Below are 11,950 nucleotides of genomic sequence, written 5' to 3'. Positions count from 1 at the left end.
CTAGGTACCAACTTCTCTACTCGTTAGAATAGGTTGCAGTAGCAGATAAAGGCAAAATCTCTGTGGCTTAAAAAAAAAAAAAAAAAGGTTTATTTCTCACAAATACTGCCATGCCCATTCAAATATTCCTGGGACCAAAACCCAGGTACTACCACATGAACTTCCAGATGTTCAAGCTGGTTTTAGAAAAGGCAGAGGAACCAGAGATCAAATTGCCAACATCTGCTGGATCACCAAAAAAGCAAGAGTTACAGAAAAACATCTATTTCTGCTTTATTGACTGTGCCAAAGCCTTTGACTGTGTGGATCACAATCAATTGTGGAAAATCCTGAAAGACATGGGAATACCAGACCACCTGACCTGCCTCTTGAGAAACCTGTATGCAGGTCAGGAAGCAACAGTTAGAACTGGACATGGAACAACAGACTGGTTCCAAATAGGAAAAGGAGTATGTCAAGGCTGTATATTGTCACCCTGCTTATTTAACTTATATGCAAAGTACATCATGAGAAATGCTGGGTTGGAGGAAGCACAAGCTGGAATCAAGATTGCTGGGTGAAATATCAATAACCTCAGATATGCAGATGACACCACCCTTATGGCAGAAAGTGAAGAAGAACTAAAAAGCCTCTTGATGAAAGTGAAAGTGGAGAGTGAAAAAGTTGGCTTAAAGCTCAACATTCATAAAACTGAGATCATGGCATCTGGTCCCATCACTTCATGTTCAATAGATGGGGAAACAATGGAAATAGTGGCTGACTTTATTTTTGGGGCTCCAAAATCACTGCAGATGGTGGCTGCAGCCATGAAATTAAAAGACACTTACTCCTTGGAAGGAAAGTTATGATCAACCTAGACAGCATATTAAAAAGCAGAGACATTACTTGGTCAGCAAAGGTCCGTCTAGTCAAGGCTATGGTTTTCCACACAAGTGGTCATGTATGGATGTGAGATTTGGACTGTAAAGAAAACTGAGCACCGAAGAATTGACGCTTTTGAACTGCGGTGTTGGAGAAGACTCTTGACAGTCCCTTGGACTGCAAGGAGATCCAACTAGTCCATCCTAAAGGAGATCAGTCCTGAGTGTTCACTGGAAGGACTGATGTTGAAGCTGAAAGTCCAGTACTTTGGCCACATAATGCGAAGAGCTGACTCATTTGAAAAGACCCTGATGCTGGGAAAGATTGAAGGCAGGAGGAGAAGGGGATGACAGAGAATGAGATCACTGGATAGCATCACCAACTCAATGGAATGGGTTTGGGTGAACTCTGGGAGTTGATGATGGACAGGGAGGCCTGGCGTGCTGTGGTTCATGGGGTCACAAAGAGTTGGACACGAGTGAGCAACTGAACTGACTGAACTGGACCACCTGAAACACTTCAAATCAACCTGATTGGGGTGGGTGGTGGGTGGTGAGAATTGTGGAGGGTGTAAACTGTCAACTAAGTGGATTGTCTTCAGATGTACTGGGTACACTTTTGTTCACAATTCATTGACCAGGATAAGTGACAAAACCAAAAGAGGAAAGGAAGGAAAAATCAAGTGTGAACCTACAAAGTACCAGAACAGAAAATAATTTGTGGTCAATGCTAGTGGCTATCACAACTCTATAACAGTAAAAGTGCCTCCATCCACAGAGCTTACACAATTTTGAAGCAGCTTGAACAGTGTTTTCTTATTTTTCTTTATTTTATATAGATTTTAAGACTAAGAAAATACAAGATGGCACTAATTATATTTTACCAAATTCTTCATGTAATGATTCAACAAAGATTTTTGATTACTCCTCTAGTAACTTTGCCAGAAATCTGTGCATACAGTATGATATCTAAAAGATTAACACACACATCAAATATCATAAGGAAATAATAGGAAAATTGCTGTCATTGAAATTTCTGAATGATTGGTTTCTAAATTTTTAAATTTTTTCAAGTTTCATATTCTGTAGCTATAGACATGTACCTCCTTTATCATGAGAAAAATTCAGGTATTAAAAACAGTAATTTTTCATAATATATTTTCATACAGCTATGTAAAAATATAATTACAGAGATGAGGGATCTAGAAAGAAGTGCACTAAAATATTCTGCATTTGTTCTGAGTGATAGAATTAGGTTTGTTTTTTTAAAACATTTTTTATTTTTTTCAGATTTCTTCTAATGATTGTCATTATAATTTAAAAAATGTTATTATATTGTTATTATTATTACATTCTCTCTATACTCACAGCTCATTCTCAAAAAGTTGAGTTTTTACCATAAATGGATGCTGAATTTTGTCACGTGCTTTTCTTGCATCTATTGAGATGATTGTATAATTTTCATTCCTTTGTCTTGTTAATGTAGTGTATCATAATGATTGATTTGTGGATGTTGAACCATCTTTGCATTCCTGGAATAAATCCCACTTAATCATGTTATATGATCCTTTTAATGTATTGTTAAATTTGGTTTGTTAATATTTTGTTGAGGATTTTTGAATCATTTTAATCATGGATATTGACCTTTTATTGTCTTTTCTTGGGTTATCCTTGTCTGGTTTTGCTATCAGGGTAATGCCAATCTTGTAAAATGAGTTTGGGAGAGTTTGAGAAGAACTGATACTAATTCTTCTTTGAATGTTTGATAGAATTCACCAAAATATCTGGCCCTGAGCTGTGGTTTATTGGGAGGTTTTTGATTACAAATTCAATCTTCTTACTAGTAATTGGTTGCTCAGATCTTCTTTTTCTTCCTTATACAGTCTTGATAGGTTTTATATTTCTAGGAGTTTATCCATTTCTTCTAAGTTGTCCAACTCTGAATGTAAAACTGAACATAGTTAGTTTCTTAGAAACCTCTTTATTTCTGTGGTATCCATTGTAACATCTCAACTGTTTTCCTGGTTGGTTTATTTGAGTCCTCTTTCTTTTTGTGTGTGTTTAAGTCTAGGATTCCTTGGTGGCTCAGCTGGTAAAGAATCCACCTGCAGTGCAGGAGACCCTGGTTTGATTCTTGAGTTGGGGAGATCCACTGGAGAAGGATAGGCTACCCACTCCAGTATTCCTGGGCTTCCCTAGTAGCTCAACTGGTAAAGAATCTGCCTGCAATGTGGGAGACCTGGGTTTGATCCCTGGGTTGGGAAGATCCCCTGGAAAAGGGAACGGCTACCCACTCTAGTATTCTGGTATTCTGGCCTGGAGAGTTCCATGGCCCAGAGTTCATGGGGTCACAAAGAGTCAGACATGACTGCATGACTTTCACTAGCTTCCCCGGTGGTACAGTGGTAAAGAAGCTGCTTGCTAATGCAGGAGACACAAGAGACGCCAGTTTGGTTCCAGGTCAAGAAAATCCCCTGGAATAGGAAATGGCAACTCTCTCCAGTATTCTTGCCTGGAAAATTCCGTGGACAGAGGAGCCAGGCGGCTACACAGCTCGTGGGGTCGCAAAGAGTTGCACACCACTGAGCATGCACATTAGCTCAAAATTTGTCAATTTTATCTTTTCAAAGAATCATCTCTTAGTTTTATCAGTCTTCTCAACTCTTTTTTTGGTCTCTATTTTATTTATTTTGGCTTTGATATTTGTCATTTCCTTGGCTGAATTCCACTGACTTGTCTTTGAATTCACTGATCGTTTCCTCTACTTCATCTATTCTGCTTTTGAACAACTCTAGTATATCATTCAGTTCAGTTATTGTATTCTTCAACTCTGTGACTACTATTTGGTACTTTCTTATATTTTCTATCTCTTTGTTGAAATTCTCACTAAGTTCATTTATTCTTTTCCCAAGGTTGGCTAGCATGTTTGTTACCCTTACTTTCAACTCTTCATCTGGTAAACGACTTATCTCCATTTTGTTAGGGTTGTTATTATTATTCTTTTTTTAGGTTTCATCGTATTCTTTCATTTGGAACACACTCCTGTTCATTTTGCTTGATTCTCAGTATCGGTTTATATACAGCAGATGGAACAACCATGTCTCTCAGTGTTGAAGACTGGCTTTGAGTAGATGAAACTTGTTATTGAATTCTGCCCCAGGTCTTAGTCTCTCAATTCCTCATGATTCCACAAGTAGTTTATTATAGGCTTAATATCTCCTAGTAGTTAAGAGTTCTCCCAGAACTGTCAATGTCCCAAAAGGGAGGATCTCAACACCTATATTCAGGCTGATTGGAAGCCAGACCCTTTGACTAAGGCTATTTTTTCCTTTAGATTTTTTTGACGTGGACCATTTAAAAAGTCTTTATTGAATTGTTACAATATTGATTCTGTTTCATGCTTTGGCTTTTTGGCCATAAGGCACTTGGTATCTTAGCTCTCTGACCAGGGATCAAACCCACCCCGTACACTGAAAGCCCTAACCACTGGACTGCCAGAGAAGTCCCCAAGTATGAAAATATATGCAGTCTCTGGGACTTCAAGAGTAAGCCCTGCTGGTCACTCGAGCAAGGCTAATAGAGATGTCCCTTGGATGGTAGTCCCAAAAATGGGGCTCCAGATGAGTGTCTAAGTTCTTTTCTTGGAGATTCTGGTGAGTTGGGGTGAGAGAAGGATGGCATCCACCATCTTATGTTCCCTGAGAGCAGCTCTGTAGGTCCTTAGTTATGAGTCAAACCTGAAGCGTGACCCTCAAGCTAAAGCTCCAGGACAAGGAGCTAGGCCTCTTTCACAGAAAGAGTAGATATGTGTTTCAGTCACTGTGCAGTGTACTGGGGGTGGTAACCTACCAAGAATGGTCTCTCTGATTGTTAGTGTCCTGTGGGATCCAGAAATGCAAGCTCCCACAGCCACCAGAGCCAGGGGTTGAGGCATGTCCCCTCAGCAGCAGTCACAAAAATCAGAGCACCAGGCATTAAGAGTCAGGGCAGGGAGGGAGGAATGCTGCAAACAAATAACACTGGCGTGGGCTCGCAGTGCCTCAGCCACCCTGGGTCTGCCCCCGCTCACGGGGCGTGTAGCCTCCCTGTCCACACTGCTCGGGCTCTAGGTTGTTCCGCCGGGAACAATCCGAGGCTGGCCCTGGGCTGCATGCGCGATACTGGATGCTTGGGGCTGGTGCACTGGGACGACCCAGAGGGATGGTGTGGGGAGGGAGGAGGGAGGAGGGTTCAGGATGGGGAACACATGTATGCCTGTGGCGGATTCATTTTGATATTTGGCAAAACTAATACAATTATGTAAAGTTTAAAAATAAAATAAAATTAAAAAAAAAAAAAAAAGAGTCAGGGCAACAGAAATGTATAAAAGCTCCCCTCTGGGAGATTTTGGCTTTCTTTTGTGCAGCAGCAGGAGAGATTGCATGTAGCTCCTGCCTTCAGAGGTCTCTAGAAGGGATTACAGCCAGTCCTTAGATGTGAGTTTGATTGGAAGCCTGCCCCTCAGGCTGCAGCTAGGATGATTAGCTAGCAGCCTTCTTTCACAGAAAGACAGCTCTTGTATTTGTTGCTTCTTGCTGTGCCCTGGGTGTGTGCATGTGTGTATGTTAAGTTGCTTCAGTTGTTCCCAACTCTTTACGACCCTATGGACTGTAGCCCACCAGGCTTCTCTGTCCTTGGGATTCTCCACCCAACTGGAGTGGGTTGCCTTTTCCTTCCCAGGGGATCTTCCCAACCCAGGGATCAAACCCAAGTCTCTGACGTTTCCTGCCTTGGCAGCTGGCTTCTTTACCACTAGCACTACCTGGGAAGCTCGTGCCCTTGGGTTGGTAGATATGTAAGAGCTCTTTTTCTGTTGGTTACAGTCCTGGGGAATGGTGAGCATAAGCCCCATTGGCCACTAGAGCCAGACCATGTACCCTGATGGCAACTGCAAAAATGGGGGTGCCAGACAAGAGTACAAGCTCCTTTTTGTGGACACACCAGTGAGGCAGAGGGAGTGCACAAAGGTTGTGTTCTCTGGCCTCTGTTCCCTGAGAGCAAGTCCATTAGCCACTAGAAGCATGCCAGACAGAGCCTGCCCTTCAGGGCAGAGGTCCTGCACGAGCAAATAGGCCTCTTTCATGGAAAACCTGAGTGTATGTTTCAGTCTATTGTCTGCAGTGCCTTGGTGGTGAGAGTCTGCAAAAACTCTGTACAATTGCTACAGTCCCATGGGACCCAGCAATGCAGTCTCCCCTGGTCTCCAGAGCCAGCAATCAAAGGGCATCCCCTGGGTGGCAGTCACAAAATTCAGGCACCAAATGTGTGTAAATCCTGCCTTTTAGAAGATAGTGTTTTGGAGTGTGGAAGAAGGGGAGCACAACGTGGCCTACTGGCTGTAGAAAGGCAGAGGGAAAGTGTAGAGATCATATCCACAGGAAGAAGAAAAAATAAGAGAATAATAAAAGCCCTGGAATTAAAAAAAATATATATATAGATGATACCAGCTGGCTGGAGCCAGGCAGAGGGAGATTGTGAAAGCGGCACCTGCCGTCTTAATCCCCAGAGAGGGTTCCGGCAAACTCCTAGATGTGCACACTAAATTAGATGCCTGCCCCTCAGGGGAGCTTTCCTTGAAGCTCAGTTGGTAAACAGCCTGCAATGCAGAAGACTGGGGTTCTATTCCTGGGTTGGGAAGATCCCCTGGAGAAGGAAATGGCAACTCACTCCAGTATTCTTGTCTGGAGAATCCCATGGACGGAGGAGCCTGGCGGGCTACAGTCCATGGGGTCACAAGGGTCAGACATGACTTACGATTAAACCACCGCTCCACTGTCCCTCAGAACCAGCGCTTTGGTATTAGCAAATGAGCTTCTTTCACTTTATTTCTGGGTGTGATCTGTCACCTCTGACCTGAGACCTTGGCTGAGAGCTTTAAGAGTTGTTTCTTAGATCAAACAGTCCTGTGGATCTTGTGTTTGAGAGCCCTGTTGGCTTTCAAAGCTAGGTGTTTTGGAAGCTTGTCTTTCAAGAGCAGATCTTATAAGTTGGGGTGCCTGATGTGAGGTTCAAATGTTTTGCTTCTCAGGAGGAACTTCCAGGTTTTGAGTTCTCTCCAACTGTGGGTCACTGTGATGGGGGTGAAAAGCGAAAGTGTTAGTCGCTCAGTCGTGTCCAACTCTTTGTAAGCCCAAGGACTGTAGCCCACCAGGCCCCTTCATCCATGGAATTCTCCAGGCAAGAATACCGGAGGGGGTAGCCATTCCCCTCCTTAGGGGATCTTCCCAACCCAGGGATTGAACCCAGGTCTGCTGCATTGCAGGAAGATTCTTTGCCATCTGAGCCACCAGGGAAGCCCTGGTGGGGGTGGGATGGGGTTCATGATGCGATTGCATCCTGGTATCTTCTACCTATTTTGATGTTTTTTTTTTTTTTCTTGTTTGCATTGCTCAGCCACACTTTCAGTTTTTCCAGAAAAAATTGCTTCATAAATAGTTTTAGACTCAAGTGTCTGTGGAGGGAGCTGAATTCAGGATCTCCCTATGCCATCATCTCGAACCAGAACTTTAAAATTCAGGTCTTGATTCCAATATATAAAGAACTCTTGAGCCTAACAGTAAGGAAATTTAAAAATGATGAAAGACTTGGACCTTTACCAAAGAGGGTATATTGATAACAAACAAGTACAGATGATCAGCATCAGCCAATAGGAAAACGCAAATTCAAACCAGGATGAGATACCACTATGCTCCTCTTAAAATGGATAAAATTAAATATACTGGTGGTACCAAGTTCTGACAAAGATGTAGAGCTTCTGGAACTCTCATATATTGCTTCTGGGAGTGTAAAATAGTAGAGGTACTCTGTAAAATAGTTTAACAGCGTCTTACCAAGTAAATATGTATTTACCATATGCTCCAGTAGTCTTAGAAAGTGAAAGTTGCTCAGTCGTGTCTGACTCTTTGGGACCCAGTGGACTATACAGCCTATGGAATTCTCCAGGCCAGAATACTGCGAGTGGGTAGTTGTTCCCTTCTCCAGGGGATCTTCCCAACCCAGGTATTGAACTCTGGTCTCCCAAGTTGCAGGCAGATTCTTTACCAGCTGAGCTACCAGGGAAGCCCAGTAGTCTTAAGTCCTAGGTATTTAAACTCTAGAAAATAAAAACTTATTTTCACACAAAAATTGTGCACAAACATTTATAGTAGCTTTCTTCATAATCACAAGAATTAGAAATAATCCCAATGTCTTTCAACCTGTAATTGCATAAACGGACTATGCTACATTCATACAATGGAATATTGCTCAGCAATAAGAAGAACTGAGTTAGTGGTACACACTACCTTTTGTACCTATCAGACACAATCCCAAAAGGTTATACTGTATGATTCATTTATACGAAGATTTAAAAAATTCAAAGCTACGGGTGCTAGTCCCAGGGACTAAGGGTGAGGGAAGGTATTACTATAAAAGGATAACAAGAGGGAATCTGGCAGGATAATAGAAAAAATAAAAAACTCAGTTCAAGTTGAGAGGATTTCCATAGAAACATCTATCATTCATTTCTTTCCACATTTACTTGATTTTCATTATGACACTTACTACCTAAATTATTTGTCCAGTTACATTCCTTTGCTTACTGAATTTCCTCAGAATGTCAGCTCCATGAGAGCAGGCTCCTAATTTATCTTTTGCTCCTAATTTATCCCATTTTCTTCCCAGCACTCAGATCAGTGCCTGGCCCATAGTAGGTACTCAGACATTACTTGTTGAGTGAATAAATGGTAAGCCATGGACTGTGGTCTCTTTTAATCAGGAAAAATGGTCACGCAAAGTAGTAAAAAGAGCAACTGCCCATGTAGGCAAGACTTGGTTCTTGCCAGAAACTTAATGGTCAAAGAAGTTGCATTATACATGAAAACTGAAATATTATCAAAGATCAGAAAGAATAAGATAGAGCAATAAGTCAGGAGTTTCCCAAGTGTAAGAGGAAATGATTTGTAAAATCAAACAATGACATAACAAAATGTACTCTTACTGACTTTAAGAGGTCATTTAATTAGCCCTGGTGGCTCAGACAATAAAGAATATGCCTGTAATGGAGGAGACCCGGGTTGGATCCCTGGGTCAGAAGATCCCTGGAGAAGGGAATGGCTACCCACTCCAGTTTTCTTGCCTAGAGAATTCCGTAGACAGAGGAGTCTGGCAGGCTACAGGCCATGGGGTCGCAAAGAGTCAGACACGACTGAACAACTAACACTCGATTAGGCTACAGTTCAACGTGCAGGACAAACAATCCCAATGTCACCACCATCTCTGCTGTTGTAATGTCTAGGATAGGGTTGCATCTCTGGATATAATGTAGATTCTCTAATATCTATTTTTGCTATTCTACAGAATCCCAGTAGGATAGTGTATATGTGTGGGGACTTTCTGAAGGTCCCAGAGGGCGCTACTCTTCTATGTAAGTATTTACAATATAATTCAGGACAACCTTCACTCCCTGCTTCAGAAATTAAAATGCCCAAGGGCTTCAGTGAACCACATAGCATTGAAGATAATGAATGAATTTTGTGCGAAAAGCAGCTTAAGAGTAACGAGAAGGTGGCTTAAAAGAGAACACTTCAAACGTGTCAGAGTTAGAAGTTATGAGACTCAAAACTGTGTACAGACTATCACTACAGGATCAGTTTGCACAACATAACCCTAAAACTTTTCTAAAGTTTCCAGTTAGTGAGTTTTTAGAATATTTTAATCCTAAGGTACAATCTATTCCATAAGATGTAGATTTTTCATCTCATTATGGTTATTTGGAAATAGCTTGCTTTGGGCATCCTTCTCCTGAGATGGGACATAGACCAGGCTTGCCTCTGGGAACTTCATGTTTTTTCCTGTGAGAAACCCATTCACTTTGACGAGTGAATGTTTACCCTAAAATATAGTTACATGTGTTCCCACGTCATGTTTCCAGAGATGCCTCTTATCTACTCCATCTAAAATTGCTCTCTACTGACAAGCCATATTTATTTTCTTCCTTTTTCTCCTTTGCACTTACCAATATCTAAAAAAGTACGTATTTATTGTATGTCTACATCCCCTTGAGTGTAAATTCCATAGGCATAGATATTCATGTCTGTTTAATGCAGAGATTTGTTCCCCAGTGTCTGAATAGCATTTTGTCCATGATAGACACTCATTGAGTGTTTTTTGAATGAGTAAATTAATTTGTGCATTGAATTGGCATAGTACTGCAGAGCAGCTTTGTTAGCTTCCATAAACTTGCTAAAATGATGCTGCTATTATTGAAAATTTGTCAGTAATGATTGTCTGCCTCACTTACATTTCATAGTGTAAGGTCTATGATGGCAAGCGTTTTGAAACTTTCTACAACATAAGATAGTAAGAGGTACCTTTTTAAATGAATGAAAGTATAAATATATGAAATTATTTATATAATTCTTCTTTTAGAACTGCATTCAAAACCAGTCTGTGGTGCAGATAAGCAAATCAACCTAATTGCACATCCACATATTGCTTTTAACCAAAAGTTGCCAAGCTTAGTGAGTTGTTTACTAGAGAAAATAATGCCCATGTCATAACTTTGCTTATGGACAATATCCTATATGCTGAATTATGGACAATAAAAGATAAGAAAGGTAAACTAACACAGCTAAATCCTGTCAGGTGACAGTCTCATAAAACAGTTCAATTTAATACCTAGGGACATATTTGGTGATAAGCATTTGGCAAGCCCGTCTTACATTTTGCTATGGTGTGTAGCATAGCTTAGCTGAGATTCTTTAAAAACACTGGGAGAAGAGTACAAACATGAAATATTAGAAATTTTTAATGACATCCCCTGAGTTTATTCTGTTTGAAGTCTGGCTGCCAAAAATATCTGTACCTCCTACATTAACGGTCTTTTATTTTTAACTAACATATCAGGAATGTAAAGGAGGTATAAACCACTTTGGATGTCTAACCAGCATGATTCATTTGATTTCTGCTCACTGCTGATAGCAGCACATTTATATTTCATGGTTTCCGAATTCAAAGAACTATAATATCCAGATGTGGTCGACTGCCTTCAAGACCAAATGATAAACAGCATTGTCCCTTGAAGTTAGATAGCTGTGCCGAAGAACAGTCCATTCAGCAACAAATCAAAAGATTTATATGAGTGGGGAAGTCATATTAATCTTGTCTAGGTATCCCTGGTGTCGGAAACTTATTTGTAGGAAAAGTGAAAAGTGTTATTGAAAGAAATGGTTTACACACAGCCTAGAAGGAACTCAAACTGGGGCTCTGTAACAACCTTGATGGGTGGAAGGTAAGAGGGAGGTTCAACAGGGAGTGGACATATGTATACCTGTGGCTGATGCATGTTGACGTATGGCAGAAACCAACACAATATTATAAAGCAATAATCTTTTAATTAAAAATAAATAAATTTCAAAAAATTAAAAAAAATTAGCAGAGATAGTGAAGTTGCTCGGTTGTGTCCGACTCTTTGTGAACCCATGGACTGTAGCCCACCAGGCTCCTCCATCCATGGAATTTTCCAGGCAAGAGTACTGGAGTGGGTTGCCATTTCCTTCTTCAGAGGATCTTCCCCACCCAGGGATCGAACCCGGGTCTCCTGCATTGCAAGCAGATGCTTTTACCATCTGAGCCACTAGGGAAGCTCCAGCAGAGAAAGATGATCTATGATTTAGAACTAGTTCCTGAAAACAATTTCTAATGGATAGCACAGCATCACAGTCCACAACTTTACTATATTTTTGCCAATCAAAGGTAAATATGTAATTCTGGAATGTTTCATGATCTTAGAAAGAAGTCTATGTTAAAGACACAATCGTGTTAAGTTATAGGTGGGATCCTTCTATGAGTTTTCAAGAGTATGATGCTTTCAAAATGCCATGGTGATGCCAGTTTTCTACTGCTACCAGGTTTTCTGCTGCTGAAGATGATTTGTTAATATTGCTGCTCATGGTTGTTGTAGGATAGAGCATAATGATCTAATACTTGTGTGAGTGTTTTGAACAGGCAAGGAATTCTATATAATTCTATATATAGAGAATTCTATAAAATTCTATATAAATATGACATTT

At 40.8% G+C, this 11,950-nt stretch overlaps 1 non-coding gene across 1 annotated transcript; it reads right to left on the bottom strand.

Moving 5' to 3' along the window:
• Positions 1–11,448: 11,448 nt before the first annotated feature.
• On the bottom strand, positions 11,449–11,521 carry TRNAC-GCA (transfer RNA cysteine (anticodon GCA)). Its single transcript has one exon. It is a non-coding gene; the product is annotated as a tRNA-Cys (tRNA).
• Between the last annotated feature and the right edge of the window lie 429 nt (positions 11,522–11,950).

This window comes from Bos javanicus, chromosome 15 (assembly GCF_032452875.1).
Source record: "Bos javanicus breed banteng chromosome 15, ARS-OSU_banteng_1.0, whole genome shotgun sequence".
NCBI classification, from domain to species: Eukaryota; Metazoa; Chordata; class Mammalia; order Artiodactyla; family Bovidae; genus Bos; species Bos javanicus.
This window is presented reverse-complemented; position numbering and strand designations above follow the sequence as displayed.